This window comes from Schistocerca piceifrons, chromosome 2, assembly GCF_021461385.2.
Source record: "Schistocerca piceifrons isolate TAMUIC-IGC-003096 chromosome 2, iqSchPice1.1, whole genome shotgun sequence".
Classification (NCBI taxonomy): Eukaryota; Metazoa; Arthropoda; class Insecta; order Orthoptera; family Acrididae; genus Schistocerca; species Schistocerca piceifrons.
Window position 1 is genome coordinate 1,062,458,112 of NC_060139.1, and position 24,798 is coordinate 1,062,482,909.

The window sequence follows — 24,798 nt, forward strand, 5'->3', positions numbered from 1 at the left end:
TAGAATCTTTTACGTTTCTCTACTAGGTGACTTAAGGAGGTTCTATTGCAAGGCTGCCAGTAAAATGATTGTGATTTTTCCGATATATGAACGGATAGCTTGAAAGACCGTATTCTGTAATCTTATTAAATGTGTCTGAAATATTTGGCATACCCAAGTGCATGACAATTTGTTTATGGACACTAATTTGAACGCTGGGGACACTCCTGAATGATGTGCTTTTTTCCATCAAACTGAAAGAAATCGCTTAACGTAGATGTTTCGGTAGATTGTATGTTTTCTTTCTTCGAAATTTGAATTCTTACTTTATCATTATGTCGATGAAAGTATCGAAATAGAGAGGACATTCTGCAAGGATCGGTAGTTTTTGCAGCAAGATAGTGGAAGTCCGCAAGGCGTCTGGAGTACAGCAGTGTTTTGTTGTGAAACATGGATTGTGGGAAAACGGGAACAGAAGAGAATCAAAGCATTTGAGATGTGGTGCTACAGACGAATGTTGAAAATTAGGTGGACAGACAAGGTAACGAATGAGGAGGCTCTGGGCAGAATCGGAGAGGAAAGGAATATCTGGGAAACACTGATAAGGAGAAGGGATAGGATGATAGGACATCTGCTAAGACATGAGAGAATGATTTCCATGGTTCTAGGGAGAGACGTCCCATTACGTCCAATGCTGGGCTGCTTACCAATATAAGAGACAGTAGTGACAATATATAAGGTAAAAATAAATTGATGTTTGTGTTGGGGAGGACACTCAGCTTAGAACGTTCGTGCAGCGATGTTAACTACAGTACTTTGGTGATCTGATGATTAGCGTTTCTGCCTAGCAAGCAAGAACAGCCGTGTTCGAGTCCAGACATTTTAATTCATTTAGTCTGCTTCGATCATTATCGTAGATAACGAAAAGAGACTTAAATGTCTCAAGGAAATATTTAATTATAGGATGATATTATTCAGTTGCGAAACCATTCGATTGACTTACATATCCGTAGCCGAATACTATGGCTATGAAGCACTTCTTTTAGTGTCGTTACTTGATTAATTGATTCAGTGACATACTACCGTAAAAGGTAGTATTTTATAATTAGGAGTCACTACACTAAACAATGCGATGTTTGTCTTCAGCACAGATGTATGCTCTGAAGGCAGACACAAGGGTTATAGGTGTCTCTTAATCGGAGTATCGACTGCTGTATCGTTACTGTTTAAAGCGTTATAATCAGAGCGGGTCAGCTATAACACTGCAAACGCCCAGATCTCCTTAGCAAATTCGCGTCGAAATTTAATTCCAAAGGTCAACAGAGTGTGGCGACAATATTTTCTTAGGCGTTGGGCTGCGTCAAATTCCTATTTAATCCATTTTAATGCCCGAAATCTCGATTCCTCTGCCGGTCGGGATGCTATTCAGCATTCCACCGTTGTCTCTGGGACGCCGAAAACAATGGAAAGACAGCGTTGCGTTCACTTATAAAAGATATCCGTGGCCTAGTGGATGCGCCAGCGCGGTAGCTCATCGTGTTCGGTCAGAGGGCTCGCTGTCCTCTGTGATAAAAAATAATAATAATAATGATAATAAAGTCTCCAGTGATGAATTTCAGGACCAGACCAAGTAATGAAAAAATAAGAGAATCGTCTTTCATTAGTAATCAAAACGTCATCGCACCCGGGTTCGCACGCCACTGCTTAAATCTTGAATAAAAATCATCAGTAACAGCGACCGAAGATTTCCGGCGGCCCAAGACCTCAGGCAGAAGAAATCACCAGGTTCTGCCAACTGCCTTGTCACAGAGGGCGGAGGAGCAAATAGAAAGTTCAGGACATTCTCTTGCCCTTGGGATGGGAAACTGCCTCTAATGGCGGAAGAATCTGCAATGGTTAACGGCACGAGAATGCAGAAGGAAATGGAAACCACTGGCTTGAGGATAGAGAATTTGTGTCCTCGGGAAATGTGGCCTGTAACTGTCCACTGGCAGAAGATTCCGGCTAGAAGATTCATACCTTCGGAAGGGGAGAAGGAGTGATAATCGTAGGTCACCATGAGAAAAAGACAGAATAGCCAACGAAAGGATAAAGTTCCACTTGTCAGGATGTGGAATGTCAGAAGTTTGAACGTGGTACTGAAGCTATAAAATCTGAAAAGGGCACTGCTAAGGCTCAGTCTAGATATAGTGGAGGTCAGTGAAGTGAATTGGAAAGCAGACAAAGATATCCGGTCAGATGAATGGGGCGTACTATCAGCAGTAGCTGCAAATGGTATAACGGGTGTGGGATTCGTTATGAACAGGAAGGGAGAGCAGAGAGTGTGTTACTGTCAATAGTTCAGTAATAGGATTGCTCGCATCAAAATCGACAGCAACAAACACCAACAACAATAGTTCAGGTATATGTGCCGAAGTCGCAAGCTGAAGATAAAAGAGGGAAAGGATATGAGGATACTGAAAAGGTAATACAGTGCGTAAAGGGAGATGGATAGCTAATATTCATTATATGATCTCCAGTGTGGTTCAGGGGAAGGAGTAGAAGAAATGGTTATGGCTATATGGACTTGGTAGTAGGAATGAGAGAGAAGAAAGACTCCTTGAGTTCTCCAAAACAGCGAGTAATAGAGAATACTCTGTTCAAGATGAAGGGGTGCACTTCGAAAAGGCCGAAAGACGGGGAAAGATTTCAGTTAGATTACATTAAGGTAAGTCAGAGATGCCGAAATCCAGGAGCAAATAGAGACTCAGATCACTATTAAGTAGTGACAATTAGTAGGCTAGAGTTTAAGAGGCTAGCCAGCAAGAAGAAGTGGGTCACGGAAGTACTAAGGAATGAAGAGGTACGCTTAAAGTTCTCCTAGGCTATAGATACTGCGATAAGGAGTAGCTCAGTAGGTGGCTCAGCTGAAGCGGAATGGACGTCTTCAAAAATTTGGAAAGAAAAACGTAGGTGCAAATAAAGTAACTGCGAAGGAACCATGGGTAATAGAAGAAATACTTCAGTTGATCGATGAAAGAAGGGGTTACAAAAACGTTCAGGGAAATTCAGGAATACAGGAAAACAAGTCACTTAGGAATGAAATGAATAGGAAGTTCAGACAAGCAAGGCGGAATGGCAGCATGAATAACGTGTAGAAATCGGAAAAGCAATGATTGTCGTAAAAGAGTGCAGTAGGTATTCGACTGTTAAATGCAGAGTAGAGAACTGATAGATAGAAAAACTACACTCGAGGTCACTACGGTATACGAGGGAAGAGTTGTCTGATGACGTGACACAAAAAGAAATAGGAATCTATATAGACTAGAGGGTTTTAAAACCAGAATTTGAAAGGGATATGGAAGGCTTAAAATCAAATAAGAAAAAGGGGATCGATAACATTCCATAAGAATTTAAAAAATCATGATGGACAGAGAGGGGGGAAGGGGGAAGGTTCAAATGGTTCAAATGGCTCTGAGCACTATGGGACTAAACTTCTGAGGTCATCAGTCCCCTAGATCTTAGAACTACTTAAACCTAACTAACCTAAGGACAATACACACATCCATGCCAGAGGCAGGATTCGAGCCTGCGACCGTAGCGTTCGCGCGGTTACAGACTGTAGCGCCTAAAACCGCGCGGTCACTCCAGCCGGTGGGAGGGGGGGGGGGGGGGAGGGGGGCGGTAGGGAGTGGCAACAAAACTACTATTCGTGTTGCTGTGTAGAACATATGCGTCTGGATAAAACCATCGGACTCGCGTAAAACCATCATTCACACAATTCCGAAGACTGCTAGAGCTGACAAGTGCGAAAATTATCGCACAATCAACTTAATAGCTCATGCATGCAAGCTGCTGACAAGATTAGTAGACAGAAAAATGGAAAAAGAAAATTGAGGGTGTGTTAGATGACGATCAGTTTGGCTTTAGGAAAGGCAAAGGCACCAGAGAGGCAACTCTGATGTCGCGGTTGATAATGAAAGCAAGACCAAAGAAAAATCAAGACACGTTTATAGGTTTTGTCAAACGGGAAAAAGCGTTCGTCAATGTAAAATGTTGAAAGAAGTTCGAAATTCTGATAAAAATCAGCGTAGTCTGTAAGGAAAGACAAGTACTACGCGTGCAGAACTCAAGAGGGAATTCTAAGAATTAAGTGCTCGAGTTAAAAACAGTGTATAACAGATATGTAAACTTTCGCCCCTTCTGTTCAATCTACACTTCGAAGAAGCAATGATGGAAATAGAAGTTCAAGAGTTGAATTAAAATTCAAGATGAAAGGTCATCAATGGTAAGGTTCGCTGAAGACGTTGCTACCCTCAGTGATAGTGAAGCAGAATTACAGGTTATACAGATTGAAATGAACTAATTAGTAAATCTAAATCGAAGAAAGGCGAAATTAATGAGAAGTATCAGAAATGAGAACAGCAGGAAACGTAACATCACAATTGATGACCAGGAAGTAGATGAAGGTATGGAATTCTACTACATGGGCAGCAAAATAACCTATGACGGACGGAGTAAGGAGACTAGCACTTGCAAAAGGAAATTCCCAGCCAAGAGAAATCTGCTAGTATCGAACATTGACCGTAATCTGAGGAAGAAATTTCTGAGATTGTACATTTGGGGCACAGTGATAGTGAAACATGGACTGTGGGAAAACCGGAACAGACTACCATACAATGCTGTACTCCATACGTACATTCTCAGAAATTTCTTCCTCAAATTAAGGCCGGTTTTTGATATTAGTAGACTTCTCTTGGCCAGAAATGCCTTTTTTCCCATAGCGAGTCTGCTTTTGATGTCCTCCTTGCTCCGTCCGTCGTTGTTTATTTTACTGCCTAGGTAGCAGAATTCCTTAACTTCATTGACTTCGTGACCATCAATCCTGATGTTAAGTTTCTCGCTGTTCTCATTTCTACTACTTCTCATTACCTTCGTCTTTCTCCGATTTACTCTCAAACCATACTGTGTACTCATTAGACTGTTCATTCCGTTCAGCAGATCATTTAATTCTTCTTCACTTTCACTCAGGATAGCAATGTCATCAGCGAATCGTATCATTGATATCCTTTCACCTTGTATTTTAATTCCACTCCTGAACCTTTCTTTTATTTCCATCATTGCTTCCTCGATGTACAGATTGAAGAGTAGGGGCGAAAGTCTACAGCCTTGTCTTACACCCTTCTTAATACGAGCACTTCGTTCTTGATCGTCCACTCTTATTATTCCCTCTTGGTTGTTGTACATATTGTATATGACCCGTCTCTCCCTATAGCTTACCCCTACTTTTTTCAGAATCTCGAACAGCTTGCCCCATTTTATGTTGTCGAGCGCTTTTTCCAGGTCGACAAATCCTATGAAAGTGTCTTGATTTTTCCTTAGCCTTGCTTCCATTATTAGCCGTAACGTCAGAATTGCCTCTCTCGTCCCTTTACTTTTCCTAAAGCCAAACTGATCGTCACCTAGCGCATTCTCAATTTTCTTTTCCAGTCTTCTGTATATTATTCTTGTAAGCAGCTTCGATGCAAGAGCTGTTAAGCTGATTGTGCGATAATTCTCGCACTTGTCAGCTCTTGCCGTCTACGGAATTGTGTGGATGATACTTTTCCGAAAGTCAGATGATATATCGCCAGACCCATATATTCTACACACCAACGTGAATAGTCGTTTTGTTGCCACTTCCCCCAATGATTTTAGAAATTCTGATGGAATGTTATCTATCCCTTCTGCCTTATTTGATCGTAAATCCTCCAAAGCTCTTTTAAATTCCGATTCTAATACTGGATCCCCTACCTCTTCTAAATCGACTCTTGTTTCTTCTTCTATCACATCAGACAAATCTTCACCCTCGTAGAGGCTTTCAATGTATTCTTTCCACCTATCTGCTCTCTCCTCTGCATTTAACAGTGGAATTCCCGTTGCACTCTTAATGTTACCACCGTTGCTTTTAATGTCACCAAAGGTTGTTTTGACTTTCCTGTATGCTGAGTCTGTCCTTCCGACAATCATATCTTTTTCGATGTCTTCACATTTTTCCTGCAGCCATTTCGTCTTCGCTTCCCCGCACTTCCTATTTATTTCATTCCTTAGCGATTTGTATTTCTGTATTCCTGATTTTCCCGGCACATGTTTGTACTTCCTCCTTTCATCGATCAACTGAAGTACACTCCTGGAAATTGAAATAAGAACACCGTGAATTCATTGTCCCAGGAAGGGGAAACTTTATTGACACATTCCTGGGGTCAGATACATCACATGATCACACTGACAGAACCACAGGCACATAGACACAGGCAACAGAGCATGCACAATGTCGGCACTAGTACAGTGTGTATCCACCTTTCGCAGCAATGCAGGCTGCTATTCTCACATGGAGACGATCGTAGAGATGCTGGATGTAGTCCTGTGGAACGGCTTGCCATGCCATTTCCACCTGGCGCCTCAGTTGGACCAGCGTTCGTGCTGGACGTGCAGACCGCGTGAGACGACGCTTCATCCAGTCCCAAACATGCTCAATGGGGGACAGATCCGGAGATCTTGCTGGCCAGGGTAGTTGACTTACACCTTCTAGAGCACGTTGGGTGGCACGGGATACATGCGGACGTGCATTGTCCTGTTGGAACAGCAAGTTCCCTTGCCGGTCTAGGAATGGTAGAACGATGGGTTTGATGACGGTTTGGATGTACCGTGCACTATTCAGTGTCCCCTCGACGATCACCAGTGTAGGAGATCGCTCCCCACACCATGATGCCGGGTGTTGGCCCTGTGTGCCTCGGTCGTATGCAGTCCTGATTGTGGCGCTCACCTGCACGGCGCCAAACACGCATACGACCATCATTGGCACCAAGGCAGAAGCGACTCTCATCGCTGAAGACGACACGTCTCCATTCGTCCCTCCATTCACGCCTGACGCGACACCACTGGAGGCGGGCTGCACGATGTTGGGGCGTGAGCGGAAGACGGCCTAACGGTGTGCGGGACCGTAGCCCAGCTTCATGGAGACGGTTGCGAATGGTCCTCGCCGATACCCCAGGAGCAACAGTGTCCCTAATTTGCTGGGAAGTGGCGGTGCGGTCCCCTACGGCACTGCGTAGGATCCTACGGTCTTGGCGTGCATCCGTGCGTCGCTGCGGTCCGGTCCCAGGTCGACGGGCACGTGCACCTTCCGCCGACCACTGGCGACAACATCGATGTACTGTGGAGACCTCACGCCCCACGTGTTGAGCAATTCGGCGGTACGTCCACCCGGCCTCCCGCATGCCCACTATACGCCCTCGCTCAAAGTCCGTCAACTGCACATACGGTTCACGTCCACGCTGTCGCGGCATGCTACCAGTGTTAAAAGACTGCGATGGAGCTCCGTATGCCACGGCAAACTGGCTGACACTGACGGCGGCGGTGCACAAATGCTGCGCAGCTAGCGCCATTCGACGGCCAACACCGCAGTTCCTGGTGTGTCCGCTGTGCCGTGCGTGTGATCATTGCTTGTACAGCCCTCTCGCAGTGTCCGGAGCAAGTATGGTGGGTCTGACACACCGGTGTCAATGTGTTCTTTTTTCCATTTCCAGGAGTGTATTTCTTCTGTTACCCATGGTTTCTTCGCAGCTACCTTCTTTGTACCTATGTTTTCCTTCCCAACCTGTGATGGCCCTTTTTAGAGATGTCCATTCCTCTTCAACTGTACTGCCTACTGCGCTATTCCTTATTGCTGTATCTACAGCGTTAGAGAACTTCAAACGTATCTCGTCATTTCTTAGTACTTCCGTATCCCACTTCTTTGCGGATTGATTCTTCCTGACTAATGTCTTGAACTTCATACTACTCTTCATCACTACTATATTGTGATCTGAGTCTATATCTGCTCCTGGGTACGCCTTACAATCCAGTATCTGATTTCGGAATCTCTGTCTGACCATGATGTAATCTAATTGAAATCTTCCCGTATCTCCCGGCCTTTTCCAAGTATATCTCCTCCTCTTGTGATTATTGAACAGGGTATTCGATATTACTAGCTGAAACTTGTTACAGAACTCAATTAGTCTTTCTCCTCTTTCATTCCTCATCCCAAGCCCATATTCTCCTGTAACCTTTTCTTCTACTCCTTCCCCTACAACTGCATACCAGTCGCCCATGACTATTAGACTTTCGTCCCCCTTTACATACTGCATTACCCTTTCAATATCCTCATACACTTTCTCTATCTGTTCATCTTCAGCTTGCGACGTCGGCATGTATACCTGAGCTATCGTTGTCGGTGTTGGTCTGCTGTCGATTCTGATTAGAACAACCCGGTCACTGAACTGTTCACAGCATCACACCCTCTGCCCTACCTTCCTATTCATAACGAATCCTACACTTGTTACACCATTTTGTGCTGCTGTTGATATTACGCGATACTCATCTGACCAGAAATCCTTGTCTTCCTTCCACTTCACTTCACTGACCCCTACTATGTCTAGATTGAGCCTTTACATTTCCCTTTTCAGATTTTCTAGTTTCCCTATCACGTTCAAGCTTCTGACATTCCACGCCCCGACTCGTAGAACGTTATCCTTTCGTTGATTGTTCAATCTTTTTCTCGTGGTAACCTCCCCCTTGGCAGTCCCCTCCCGGAGGTCCGAATGGGGAACTATTCCGGAATATTTTGCCAATGGAGAGATCATCATGACACTTCTTCAATTACAGGCCACATGTCCTGTGGATACACGTTACGTGTCTTTAATGCAGTGGTTTCCATTGCCTTCTGCATCCTCATGTCGTTGATCATTGCTGATTCTTCCGCCTTTAGGGGCAATTTCCCACCCCTAGGACAAGAGAGTGCCCTGAACCTCTATCCGCTCCTCCGCCATCTTTGACAAGGCCGTTGGCAGAATGAGGCTGACTTCTTATGCCAGAAGTCTTCGGCCGCCAATGCTGATTATTTATCAAAATTTAGGCAGTGGCGGGGATCGAAGCCGGGACCGAAGGCGTTTTGATTATGAATCAAAGACGCTACCCCTAGACCACGGGTAAGAATTTACCGAATCTACACTGACTAGTGTTATGCCGGCGGGTGTGGCCGTGCGGTCTTGGCGCTTCAGTCTGGAACCGCGTGACCGCTCCGTTCGCAGGTTCGAATCCTTCCTCGGGCATGGATGTGTGATGTCCTTACGTTAGTTAGGTTTAAGTCGTTCTAAGTTCTAGGGGACTGATGACCACGGATGTTAAGTCCCATAGTGCTCAGAGCCATTTGAACCATTTGATTAGTGTTATAGTCAAAGAATATTGCGCTTTTTCATTTTCTGAAGTGTTCAATTTTATATTTATGAAAACTTAAAGCAAGTTTTAAATCTTTGCGCCAATTTGAGTTCTTATCAAGACCTGTCACGATATTTCTAGAGTGTCTTTCAAACCTTACTTCGTTGTAGATAACTGCATCATCTGCGAAAATTCTGAGGTTACTATTAATATCGTCCACAAGGTCATTAATGCAAAACATGAAGAGCAAGAGTCCCATCAAATTTCCCCAGCGTAGACCACAAGCTGGATCGGTGGATGCGCGCAGGTCTTTATATGGGGAGTTCTCGCCTTTCTTGGGCTCAATTACTGCTTTCTCTTACTTGTGTTAGCATAAAGAGATCATTTCTCGTCACCAGGAACGATACAAGACAGGAATGGTTGGCTCTGTTCACAAGGCAACTGATGACCATGCGGAGTCGATGCACACAATTTTTGAAACTTACCCATTTCATGCAAACGTCTTACGTAGGTTGAATGATCTCAGTTCATCACACTGGCCAGTTCTCGAGTACACTGACATGGATTATTGTGGATTAACTCGTTTAAACGATCTTCGTGAAACGACTGTTCCCGAACGTAAAGAGTTACAAATATTAAAACGATTCTTCTTAGAACGAGAAAACAATTTCCTTGCCGCACTCTCTCCAATGGCACTGTTCCCACATACGGCTGCCTCGGTGCTGTCATCCTTGTAGTGAACTGAAACAGAAAAACACGTCGGGAATGTTCCGATTTCCCTATTTGACATTCCATTTTCTAGCGTACGCAGCTTCACTCACTATCTCCAAACGACAAAATGGCAATACGTCAACTCTAATAGCGACAGTGAACTACAAATAAAAATGACAATCGATAAATAAACTCATAGCAACTGAAATACCAACATCCAACGACCTTATGCACCAACCTAACATTAGGTCTGCCAAAAGCACTGGTAATACACTCCTGGAAATGGAAGAAAGAACACATTGACACCGGTGTGTCAGATCCACCATACTTGCTCCGGACACTGCGAGAGGGCTGTACAAGCAATGATCACACGCACGGCACAGCGGACACACCAGGAACCGCGGTGTTGGCCGTCGAATGGCGCTAGCTGCGCAGCATTTGTGCACCGCCGCCGTCAGTGTCAGCCAGTTTGCCGTGGCATACGGAGCTCCATCGCAGTCTTTAACACTGGTAGCATGCCGCGACAGCGTGGACGTGAACCGTATGTGCAGTTGACGGACTTTGAGCGAGGGCGTATAGTGGGCATGCGGGAGGCCGGGTGGACGTACCGCCGAATTGCTCAACACGTGGGGCGTGAGGTCTCCACAGTACATCGATGTTGTCGCCAGTGGTCGGCGGAAGGTGCACGTGCCCGTCGACCTGGGACCGGACCGCAGCGACGCACGGATGCACGCCAAGACCGTAGGATCCTACGCAGTGCCGTAGGGGACCGCACCGCCACTTCCCAGCATATTAGGGACACTGTTGCTCCTGGGGTATCGGCGAGGACCATTCGCAACCGTCTCCATGAAGCTGGGCTACGGTCCTGCACACCGTTAGGCGGTCTTCCGCTCACGGCCCAACATCGTGCAGCCCGCCTCCAGTGGTGTCGCGACAGGCGTAAATGGAGGGACGAATGGAGACGTGTCGTCTTCAGCGATGAGAGTCGCTTCTGCCTTGGTGCCAATGATGGTCGTATGCGCGTTTGGCGCCGTGCAGGTGAGCGCCACAATCAGGACTGCATACGACCGAGGCACACAGGGCCAACACCCGGCATCATGGTGTGGGGAGCGATCTCCTACACTGGCCGTACACCACTGGTGATCGTCGAGGGGACACTGAATAGTGCACGGTACATCCAAACCGTCATCGAACCCATCGTTCTACCATTCCTAGACCGGCAAGGGAACGTGCTGTTCCAACAGGACAATGCACGTCCGCATGTATCCCGTGCCACCCAACGTGCTCTAGAAGGTGTAAGTCAACTACCCTGGCCAGCAAGATCTCCGGATCTGTCCCCCATTGAGCATGTTTGGGACTGGATGAAGCGTCGTCTCACGCGGTCTGCACGTCCAGCACGAACGCTGGTCCAACTGAGGCTCCAGGTGGAAATGGCATGGCAAGCCGTTCCACAGGACTACATCCAGCATCTCTACGATCGTCTCCATGGGAGAATAGCAGCCTGCATTGCTGCGAAAGGTGGATACACACTGTACTAGTGCCGACATTGTGCATGCTCTGTTGCCTGTGTCTATGTGCCTGTGGTTCTGTCAGTGTGATCATGTGATGTATCTGACCCCAGGAATGTGTCAATAAAGTTTCCCCTTCCTGGGACAATGAATTCACGGTGTTCTTATTTCAATTTCCAGGAGTGTATTTTCAGTTTACGATGTAGTACAACAGAATACGGAGCCTTATCATTAAACTTTCAAAACACTGCAAATAGATAAACTACTGATTAGAATGACGACAAATCTGAACGGAACATTGTCGATGAAGGGGCAAACATTATTGAAAGAAAAAAAATAATGAAAATTTTCGCACTTGATGACGCTGTAAGCGTCATAACGTAAATGAGTTCTTCTACATATGACAGATGAGTCGCAGTACGGGTACAATGGTATGAACTGCACATTCAACTAACCGTGGTGTGCCATGTACATAATGGCACTAATTTGGCATCTAGCTATTATGGCACTGTTAGATAAGTCCGTCCATAACAGCTAGGGCCTACAAAATCGGTTCGCAAAACCCAGTTTTTAACAGTCCTGAGGCAAAAAATCGCAGAAGTAGCAATAATGATATCGGTTTTTAATCATCCTGAGGCCAAAATCCTCACAAAAACAACATAGAAGTAGGTAAAAACTGTCTTGAGACCGGTGCAAGGCACATTCCATACGCTGTTTGCCGTGTTTTGCCACGAGTTTAAATCGAGAAAGCATATTCGGGAGCAGCGTGTCAGGGGTCACGTTCTGAATGTATTCCACAATGTGTGCCTTCGGTTCAGCTACGTTTGTAATCGGAGAGTTGAACACAGCATCTTTCAGGTAGTTACAGAGCCAGAAATCACACGGATTATGATTTAGTGATCTGGACGCCCGTGCCGTGTCTTATTTAGCATATTTTGTCGCTTTGTAGTGCCATCTAGTTGTCAGATTTTAGTTAATTTTATTTTAATAACGTTTCCACTTCTTCGATACTATGTCGTTAAAATTTGACGACATTATGAGCAGTGGTTTTTACAGCGTTTTAAAACTTGAACTTTAGTTACGCTGGTGTGCAAAAGTAAAGCAACAAATCGCTATTTCGCTCTCTTGCGCCAAATTCACGATATAATCAAAAAACTGTGAACAGATGACCTACGATCGTGTTCTGCACGAAAGAAGGGAAAACCACGCCAAAGATGACGTCAGGACACCCATAAAACGGAATAGCATTTACTGGGTAGTCCCAAGTCCACAATCGCTGAATAATACACTGTCACAGACGCTGCAGCATGGCACGGAGAATACGACCACCAGACTCTGTGCTGGAGGACCATAGAAAGAATGAAAGCAGAACAGTTGCAAGCTGATATGGCCTGATGGCTTAATGTGAATTGTTCTGTTGTTTCCCGAATGTGGCGACAACTTATAGAGACCGAAACTGTATCCTGAAGACCAGGGTAGGGCCGTCGAAGTGTGACATCAGAAGACAGAACCGCTATTTGGCTTTAAGAGCACGACGATACCGCCTAAGTACTGCACAGCAGTTGACATGTAAGCTAGCATCATCCAATGGATTTGTTATATCCAGATAAATGATGTGCAGAAAGCTTCGGCAGAGTGGCCTTTACTGTCGGAGACCTGCTGTGTGTGTACCTCTGACGCGTCTTCAAAGAAGGCCACAACTGGAGTGGAGTCGTCAACGCACTCCCTGAATGGTCGCTCAGGGGGCCAATGTTCTTTTCACAGATAGTCCCTATTTGGTCTGGACAGTGGTTATCGACGGACTCGCATCTGGAGGGACCCAAACGTTACGGGAAGAGACAGATAGCGAGGAGGATCCCTAATGATGTGGGCATGGGTTGTGTTGACCACTCAAACACGTCTTCAAGAAACTTTGCGGCGGTGAATCGGCAAGGTTTACCTGGTTTGAGGTATCGTGACGAGATCTTTATACCTCCTGAGCGGTTGTTATGAGCTGCTGTTGGCCCAGACTTCGTAAGAGAGACGATTAAGGTCGAACTCATAGAGCACCGGTGGTTGACGTTTCGTACGAAACGGAAGATACTGGACACGTGACGTGGCCTGCTTGATCTCCCGATGTGAATACCAGAGTATGTTTGGGATGCACTGCAGTGACTGGTTGCATCACGTCAGCATCCACCAACCTCCCTCCAAGGCAACTGAGCAGTTCTGCTGGAAGAATTGGCGTTATTGCCTCAACATGATAGTTATGACATCACTCACAGCATGCCCCGTTGTTGTCGGACCTGTATTGCTGCCGCCGGCCGGGGTGGCCGAGCGGTTCTAGGCGCTACAGCCTGGAACCTGGCGTCCGCTACGGTCGCAGCTTCGAATCCTGCCTCGGGCATGGATGTGTGTGATGTCCTTAGGTTAGTTAGGTTTAAGTAGTTCTAAGTTCTAGGGGACTGATGACCTCAGAACTTAACTCTCATAGTGCTCAGAGCCATTTGAACCATTTGTATTGCTGCCAGAGGTGGTCACATCCCATACTGAGCACACTAACCAGGTGTCGGAACGTGTGTGCAAATCCGTTATATTGGAAAAAACGAAGAACCTGTTTTGTCTACCAGAATGCATGTTACTGTTGTTCGTTTAGTGGAGAAATACACGCACCCTTGCAAAATTCCGCTTGTTGCTTTAATTTTGGACACCAGTGTGTAATTAGTTATAAATGAAGTTAAATAATAATAATAATTATATATAATTATAATAACCGCCTATTTCACGACAACTGCCGGAGATTTGAAAAATCAAGTCGAAAACTCGTTCAAATTTTGCGTCCAGGTTTGAATATAAGTTTTCGGAAAGATTTTTGTCTGAGACTACTGAAATACCGTAGTCGGCTTATAAAAGCAAATAAAAGTAAATAAACGTGCGAACTTAACTTTTTTTACGTTTTGGTGATGCCATGTTGACTTTAACATTGTCACACTGCTGCGTCGAAATATCTTACAAAAAATGTAAACTGTGAGATAACACAACCCAATTCGTCCACTTGGGGCGGGAAACCAGAGAGACCAAGGTTTTGTTTATGACTATAAAGTAAATGAGTGTTAAAGATATACGCGTTAGGTCCGGGAAATGGAAGATCTGCTTGTGCCGAGGACGCTCCGGGCTTAAGAAGGGACGCCGTTTGCAACGTGACGAATGCGCTGGTTGTCGCGATGTGGGGGCGCCTCTTCGCCCTCGTCGCGGCGGATGTCTGTCCGCAGGCAGCAGCCGGCGCGCCCGGAATCCAATCCGGGAACGTTTTGTGGGGCTGTGCCCTCTCCCCCTCCTGCCGGCAGCGTTTTCGCCGCTGCAAGCTAATTCTGGAGACAGCCGCGCCCGCTGGAATTGTGGAGGGATTGCGGAGGGCTGCCGAGGGCTATTGGCGAGCAGCATCGGCAGCGAATACCGCCGCCCCGTCTCCCTGGAACCGGATCCCAGCCGCACGTCCGCGTCACGGGATTTTTCTCCCTGTGCTTCTTCCACTGCAGTGGCGTCTATCACGTCTGAGCCACTGAACAATATAGTACTGTAAGCTACACATTTGTAGGGGGACATATCGTCTTCTAAATTGGCGGTACGTAAAATGAACCTGTGATCTGACACCCGCCAAAATAAAGAATTACAAATGTTTTTTATTCCAGTCTTTGATCACAATATCAATTCTATAGACGATGACCGGTTTCAGTTCGTAATGACCATCCTCAGATCTACAATATACAAATATTTACACCTTATGAGCAGTGTGTCTTTCAACATAATACAGCAATACGTATCACAGTACACTATCATACAACCAGGGAAATGTACAGATGAAATACGGTAAAACGTACCTTTTTTACACCCTGTACCTTTTTTACACCCTGTACTAAAGTGATAAGGCCATAATGGCATCGCCAAAACATGTGAATATAATCTGCACAGCATCGTCACGTAGATCTAAAATAAGGTATAGAATACGCCACAACGTCCACACAGTCATTATTGCAACTGGCAACTGAAGTACACTAGCTACCAGAAATCTGTTTGCTTACATCCTCCCTAGATGACGCTACTATTGACTGTTAATATGTTGTTTAAACGTTTTCTGTGGGAGACATATCACGATGTATGCAAAGACCTCTAGTGGTTAAGTTCTTACGATCGGTGCGCGCCTACATAACATCCTGGCGGCCGACCCAACAGAGGGCGCTGATCATTGATCTGTCTTTCTTCAGCTGTCATATAGACATTGTAATATTGCTACAGTAATTTGCTATGCTGAAATCGGGTGCTAATAGTAGAATAAAAGCGGGTTAAAAGCTGTGAGCTGTCTGGGGAGAAGTTAACCGTGCATTACTGCGCAACTGTTTCACCAGGTAACTAGTCTAGGTTTACCACATTACCAATCAGACTAACATTGATTATAATCTTTTACAGTCATACAACAACCGGTAATATATCTATATATAAAAAGGAGAATGTAAATAAAAAGAAAGAAATCAGTTTATATTTGGAAATTTATTTTAAGGTTGTTCACTGAAATTTCAGCATATTATACGTGAGTTATAACTGAGCTGGTGCCTTGTTTAAGGATTGTAAAAATGTGAGATTTTAATCCTACGGAACACATCAAATATGGAGCCAAGATTGGGAGACTGTATACAACACTGCATTCACAAAACAACACCCAAAGAACGTTGAAACATAAGCAAGACGAAATTAACCACAACCAACAGATTCAGTTTTCACCCAAAGAAATTACGTTCGTAACACAATCCTGTCCGTCATGTAATTACCACACACTGGTATACTAAATTCATATTAACTCTTTGTGAAATCTTCCCAAAAAGAATAGCTGAAGGCTACTTTGATGATTACACCACATGCTCCACGTGGTCAACTTGGTTTACAGAAAGCGTATAACTCCACAGTAATTTTGATAATTAAAATAAATTCGATCGAAAAGCAATTGACAAAAGAAAAACCTTGAACTGGTTACTAACGTCTTACTGTTAACCTGATGGGTCAAACAGTTATATAAGCACGTGGTACTGGTCTCGCAAAGTACACTCCACGTGGGTTGAACATAAAGAAAAGCATAAAGAAAAGTTGCTATATTGTAAAATATTGTCAAGACGAGACGTTATAATCACACAAGCATTCACATTTAAGATTGATGAACTTAGTTAGAGTTACTGATCAACACGTGGTTCCACTTTACTCACAAAGTAATGACAAAGCAACTACCGCAAAATAATCTGAACTTCACACGAGAATTACACTCCGCTGCAATTTAAGATAGCATTAAATATTTTAGAGCTAAATCTGAAATCAAGGTATTAAGTTTTCAGTTAGGCTGAACTTAAGAAATCCATTGTCCTACGGACTTAGCAGACACGCGCTTAGCCGGAGATCTTACCACTTCAGACACTCGCCACGGTCCCACAGCAACTGCCTACTGCCGAGCGTGCTTCCTGAGGGTGGCTCACAAAGACAAACGGAAGTGGCCAGAGGGGCAGCTTCCTATACCAACATGACAACGGACGGACAGAACCATACTAAGGATAGAAACCTCTTTGCTTTTAGGAAGCGTAGCTACCTGTTCCGACGTTGGTCCTACTGTTCTCTAGCAGACAGGCTTGTCTCCTACCCTCAAGCATGCAACTACAAATACATTTGCTCATTCATACTCTCACACAGAAGGGAAGGGGGATGACAGTATCTTATCATATACAGTATATAAGAGAAAGCGGATGTAGGTTCCGTATGATACTGTGTGACATGAATTACATATAAACTGTGTTTTAAAGTGTAGTAGTGTGACAGATCGTTCCTGTTTATGTGTAAAAGTAACACGTTCCACTACTCAGTCTCCTCCCAGATAGTCAGAAACGCCACAGTAAATTTAGGAGAGGAATTTACTCCATAGATGACAACAGATTTAAGAAATTAAACATGAAAGGAATCCAACAGAGACCTTTCAACATTTTATCTTTCATAGGCAATTTATAGGCTGCTACAGGCAATGTATTACGTATATTAATTGTTCACTGTAAATTAACCATAAAAAGGGTCGGACTTATTCTCCTCATATGTTTCCTTTTAATAATTTTGTGTGGATAACTGTATTCGTCTTTTAATGTATCACAATTGGTTTCTATGACAGTTATCAATTTTAAAAGTCTGCTACATGTATTTTACCTAATGTGTTTTTGTCTCATTTTTTCTTTTTCTTTTTTTTTTTTTTTTTTTTGCTTAAATGATGACCATCTAAGCACACAGTAGCGACATCTAGGGTGATTATAGGCAAACAGATTTCTGGTAGCTACTGTACTTCAGCAGCCAGTTGCAATAATGACTGTGTGGACGATGTGGCCTATTCTACACCTTATTTTAGATCTATGTGACGATGCTGTGCTGATTATATTTATATGTTTTGACGATGCCATTATGGCCTTTTCACTTTAGTATATGGTGTAAAAAATACGTTTTACCGTATTTTATCTGTACATTTCCCTGGTTGTATGATAGTATATTGTGATAGGTATTGCTATGTTTTGTGAAAGGCACATTGCTCATAAAGTGTATATATTTGTATATTGTAGATTTGAGGATGGTCATTACGGACTGAAACCGGTCATCGTCTAAAGAATTGGTATTTTGATCAAAGACTGGAATAAAAAACATTTGACACTACTGCGTCACTATATAAGCGACTATGTCGCAGTTGGTGATAAAGGATCACGATTGAAATGGCTACTATACGAAGCAAATATCAACATCAATTTCGTTTATTTAGTTCATGTGGCTCATGAACATTAACAACCTATAACAGTATTAAGGTAAATCCTTGGCATATCTGATAAAAGAGGCAGGGGGAGATTTTGATAAGCCCATAGATGAAACAACTGTAATTACGAAGTTGTACTGCCATTGTGATGATGTTAGTACAAAAGACAGAGTGCTAAGGAAGGGAAAGTGTTGCCACTGGGGCCGGACTTGAAACCAAACCATATGGATGCAATTCTTCAAAGTGAAGCCAGCAGTTATCGATATTCTACGAAAATGTCCTTACCTTCCATACACGATATCTCGTAGTCACGGATCGGTCTCACCGTAGCAAACTGTAGATGGACCTACAGAGTCAGCGGCGGTACACAAATGACCCTCTCCAGCGGCTAAGTCTAATTGGCCCGAATTCTCTCCCTGAGCCCACTGCTCTGACTGCGCCACAGAGCGGCAGTGGTGGAGGCTCCCAGAGATCAAGCGATGAAAGCTCCCATGATCAAGACATCAAGCCGAAGTAGATATGTACCGAATGGTTACTGAAAGGAAAAGTTATTTCTACGCTTTGGGCATTTTACTCAGTTTGGATTGTTTGATCTTTAAGTGCCGAGCAAGGCATGTCACTTTCTTCTGATATCTCTCTGGGGCCAAAGAGGTGTCCTTCGAAGTACACTCGAGTTTCTCTCTCTAGCATTAGTGACACAAAGTATTATGAGCACCTGCTCAATAGCTTGTTTGTCCATCTTTGAAACGAAATACCTTGCTGATTCTGCGTATCAGAGATCCGACAGTTTGTTGGTAGGTTTGTGGAGGTGTGTGGCATTAGATGTCTACACACAGGTCATGTAATTTGCTTAAACAACAGGCCGCTGATTTGTGTACGAGATGATGAAGCCTGATAGCGACCCAGATGGGTCCCATAGCATTTAGATCAGGCAAATTTTGTCGCCGAGATATGAATGTGAGTTCACAACGATGCTCCTCAAAGCACTGCCAGCACAGTTCACACGAACTGTGCAACTTTTACCTGCTCAGTACACGAATTGAGCAACTTGCCCCAAACAGTCATGACTGCCAATACATGAACTCAGCAACACACGATCTGAGCAACTTTCAACTGCGCACCAGCAGATTCTGTTGCAAGTACTTTTATTCAGGGAATTTATTGAAGTTATAGAAACCAATACAAATGTTGCTAATACTTTTATTGAGGAATTTTTTGAACTCATAGAAAAACAACTAAATTTTGTAGGAAATACACTTTAAAAAGTGCAGTCATTTTCGCCATTTCTAAATTGCAAAATTATTCTATCGATGAATACTTGTCACTCTCTGGCTCTCTTGTCCGTTTTTGGTAAGAAACTACAGCGAACACTATTCAGTCGAATGTAAGTGTCTGTTTGCACTCTTCTCAAAGCGCTCACAAAATTATAAATGTTAGGATGAGTTGAGTCAAAAAATGAATTAAAACGAGAATGAAAGCTCTAGCATTTGTTGGTCGTTCTCCAAAGAGCAGAAGATTCGTCTGCCTAAATAGAAGGCGAGGAAGATGCATTTTCCCCGTCAATATAATTTTCCAATAGATAGTCGGAGAATTACGTCAGTAATGAATCTTCTGGCATGATACTCATAACATCACAAAACACATTTCCTACCACCTCATGTTTTATGTACGTTGAAGAGAAGCAATAGTGAAGCCATTTCCATTTTTCACACTTTTTATCCTTGTAAACTCTGCTAAGCCCAAGTGTCTGAATTTTACGCCACTTTCTAAAGAAAGAAGAAAAAAAGATTTCAATACCTACACTACTGGCCATTAAAATTGCTACACCAAGAGGAAATGCAGATGATAAACGGGTAATCATTGGACAAATATATTATACTTGAACTGACATATGACTACATTTTCACGCAGTTTTGGTGCATAGATTCCGAGAAATCAGTACCCAGAACCACCACCTCTGGCCGCAATAACAACCTTGGAACGCCTGGGCATTGAGCCAAACAGAGCTTGGATGGCGTGTATAGGTACAGCTGCCCACGCAGCTTCAACACGATACCACAGTTTATCTAGAGTAGTGACTGACGTATTGTGACGAGCCAGTTGCTCGGCCACCAATGACCAGACGTTTCCAGTTGGTGAGAGATCTGGAGAATGTGCTGGCCAGGGCAGCAGTCGAACATTTTCTGTATCCAGAAAGGCCCGTACAGGACCTGCAATATGCGTCGTGCATTATCCTGCTGAAATTTTGGGTTTCGCAGGGATCGAATGAAGCGTAGAGTCACGGGTCGAAACACATCTGAAATGTAACGTCCACTGGTCAAAGTGTAGTCAGTGCGAAAGAGAGGTGACCGACACGTGTAACAAGTGGCACCCCATACCATCACGCCAGGTGATACGCCAGTATGCCGATGACGAATACCCACTTCCAACGTGCGCTCACCGCGATGTCGCCAAACACGGATGCGACCATCATGATGCTGTAAACAAAACCTGGATTCTTACGAAAAAATGACGCTTTGCCATTCATGCAGCCAGGTTCGTCGTTGAGTACACCATCGCAGGCGCTCCTGTCTGTGATGCAGCGTCAAGGGTAACCGCAGCCATGGTCTCCGAGCTGATAGTCCATGCTGCTGCAAACGTCGTCGAACTGTTCGTGCAGACGGTTGTTGTCTTGCACTCGTCCCCGTCTGTTGACTGAGGGATCGAGACTTGGCTGCACGATCCGTTACAGCCATGCGGATAAGATGCCTGTCTTCTGAAATTTTCCTGGCGTATACAATCACAGCGGAATCGACAGTGTCATTCGATACTCAATGACTAGATGAACCTTTATTTCCACCACCGAGGGCAGCACGTACAACTCGGCTCTGCTGCGCATGTCAACACCTGACGCATGCGCTGTAGGATGCCAGTACATTTCACATGCGCGAGATTCGGCATAAATACCGCGACTGCACCTGGGCTCTTCCCCTCTCCCCCCCCCACTTCTGTCCTGTTCTTCCCCCCACTAAACCTCTCCCTACCTCCCTTCTCCCCCCCTAGTCCTTTTGTATTCCCCTCCTCTGCCTACCCCACTCCCTGTCGCGTCTGCCCCCCACCCCTCTTATGGGTCCTCATCCTCCTTCAGCTCCTTTCTCGGCTCCCCCCTTCGCTTTTACTCTCCTTTCCCCCCCCTTTTTCGTTTTCCCATCTTCTGTCCAGTTTCCCCCCACCTGCTCTCGACTGTGGTGTCACATTTGCCAACTGTTTAGTGCAGTGTTCCAGTGACTATTCAGTGTTGTTTGTCTTTCTCGTGTTGCGAACAGACACCATGCTGTCACTCGGTGTGAATTTTATTTCCTTTGCGAACAGAATCCGGACTGTCGCCGTGTTTTTTAATTGTCTATTGTTTTCCCTGTCTACTTCGTATGTATTTTTATTAGCGTCATCATCCCTGTGTTGTTGTTTTAAGTTCCACGATTTCTTTTCGCCTTGTTACTCTCTAAGTCTCCGATTTTATCGCCTGTTGTTTTTCTTATTTGTTCTCTTGCTCTTTGTCACAAAATCTGTCGGCTGAAGAGCGGCGTACTAAGCTGCTGCCAGCCCGCCCCCTTCGGGGGGAATTGAAATTCAATAAATGAAAAAAAAAAAAAAAAAACTGGGCTCTTCAGTAGTTGTGTACTCACCTGATGATGGTCGGACGTCTCTGGGCCGAAATATCGTGGCAGAATGTCGACGGGATCCGGCTGCATACCCGGAAATTATTAGAAAAAAAAAAAAAAAGATGCCAGTCATCTCGAGTGCTATGACACTAGGCCGTTGGAATCCAGCACGGCGTTCCGTATTACCCTCCTGATCCCACCGATTCCATATTCTGCTAAGAGTCATTGGATCTCGACGAACGCGAGCAGCAATGTCGCGATGCGATGAACCACAATCGCGATAGGCTACAATCCGACCTTTATCAAAGTCGGAAACGTAATGGTACGCATTTCTCCTCCTTACCCGAGGCATCACAGCAACGTTTCACCAGGCAACGTCGGTAGGCTGCTGTTTGTGTCGGTTGGAAACTTTCCTCGTGTCAACACGTTGTGAATGTTCTGAAAAGCTAATCATTTGCGTATCACAGCATCTTCTTCCTGTTGGCTAAAATTCGCGTCTGTAGCACGTTATCTTCGTGGTGTAGCAATTTTAATGGCCAGTAGTGTACAATTTTCAATACAACTGAGGGGAAAATTTTTCGAACAACTGGTTTGCTAGTAATTAGCATCAATGAATGCCTATTCCAGTATGCAACTTTTACTAATTCACATAATTTCGTGAGCAAAGAAATTTTATGGAAAATTAAGACTGTTACAATTTATCACTAGAAGGCATTTATATCAAACCTGATGTAAATTAAGTACTTAATGCAATCCATAAATACTGAGAAACTTGTCGTAATATTTTCTAATCAGTGTATTATAACATTTACTGACGCAGGCAATCAGTATTTGAAAATAGATACAGAACTAATGGCTTTTATTAGTGTCATGTAACTAAAGTCGAGTGTAAACCTAATATTATGCAGTATTTTTTAATAAGATGAATGGGCGCGTTTTTCAGATTTGTTACTACAATTCGGTGGTAGACAGTTCACAAAGAAATAAACTCAATCATCCAGTTTTCTGCGATTTGGTAAATAGCCTTAAATAATCATTCGATAACACACTGTAGATAACTATGTGTAGACCTTAACCTCTGAAAAGAATCTGTGGTCTTTTCAGGAAAAAAACCAGTCAACACTGCATAGAGTCCCAAGCGAAATTATACTGTGTTAGTATAAGATAAAGAAAAACATGTGAAAAAGAAATAAAACTTACCAAGCTTGGGACAGATGAAACCTGAAATCCACTATTTCACTCTCGGGAAAGACTGAATTAACAGCTCCGTGGATTGCTGCCTCAAAATCAACCACGAAAATTTTGGTTCGAAGCACATTTCTTTGTTTAAACTTTCCTGTTTAACACAAACCAGAGCACTGACGTACGTTGCCGCCTTTTTATCTTTCAAAAGACAAAAAACCAGCTTAATGTACAGCCCACAGCTGTACCCATGAATCGTAAATAACTGCAAGAAAAATTTTGGAGCATAATAAAATGTGCCATCCAAAGGAACTATGTCCTTTTCACATAAATAACAACTCGGTTGAAAGAATTATCAAACCTGAGTCAGGATCATTTTTCAATACAAATTTCTCATTTTTTATTGTCTTCGTGTTAATTGAATTGACCTCCAAGTGTTCCTCCTCTGTTGATCTTGGCAATTTAGGATGGCAGTTAAGCCTTGAACTGACAGTATTGTTTCTTAAGTATGTTACATCTCGAAGATGTTGACCAAATGGCTCTGCTGCTCCACCTCCTTATTAACGAGTTTTACCGGTCGCTCGTCAATATCGCATGTAGCTTTTGATTTTTTTTTGAATTCAACACTGATTTTCTTCCTAAGTCTTGCACTAAATATGGATCATGACTACATTTCCGTCGCACCTCGACAAAGTATAAAAATATAAAAAATTTTTGCATTGCAGTTATTCTTAGAGCATCTCCATCGCTGCTCGCCAGTCGATTTCACCTCCCTATAGCGTCTAAAAGTGAATTTTTTTTAAACAAGGAATCTCTGACCCTTTTCACTAAACATTGTCGTTGCACTGTTCTCCATATTCAGTATAACTCTCCTACGCCTTTAACAAAACTTTATGCTGAAACTCGCCACTACGTGCTCTTCATGGGCGGACACGAACAAAGCAGCAGAAACAAGCGTACTGGGTCTAGGGAGGCGCTGCTGGCCGCATCGCATTTTTTGGGTGGGAAGCCCAGGCCTGCGCTCTTCTACGTGAAGGGAAAATTGCTCAGGTCGCGTGCGGGGATTAGTGAGTCCTAATCTGGACCCCGTCTATGTTGCTCAGTTCATGTCCGGCCCTGCAGCAAGGTTGTGCCTCCGGGACCGCACGGTTATACTGCTGATAGATGACATCGCCGTGTCGGGGAAGACATCAGGCATGAAGGGATGCTGGTGGTTCACAGCTGTCAGTGTGTCTTCCATTACTACCACAGGTCCCATGCGAGTAAAGGAGAAGGTCCCCATAGCATAATACTGTTGCCACCAGACTGCGTCAATGGCGCACTGGACGTTGCGAGCTGCTGTCCACCTCGCTGACGGCACTTGTGGAGACAACCATCGACCTAACCTAGCAAAATGTGATTCACCCGAAGAGCCGACTTGTTTCCATTGTTCGCCGTCGAATCCAGATGGTCCCGTGCCTACTGCGGTCGTAACTGACGATGTCGTTGGGTCAATATGTGAACACGTACTGGTGGTCTGCTGCGGATCTCCATGTTTAACACTATACGATGAACGGCGTGCTCCGAAACACTTGTGCGTGCACCATCATTGTGCCCTTTCGGCAGAGGCGCCACACATCAGTGCCAACAAGCCTACGAAACCCGCGTTCCGTGAATAGTCGTGGACGTCCAACCGTTTAGCGCCTAGTGTAGTTTCACTGTTCTTCAACCTGTTTATGTACATGCTCCCGACAGTAGCACGTGATCATTCGACTAGTTTCGC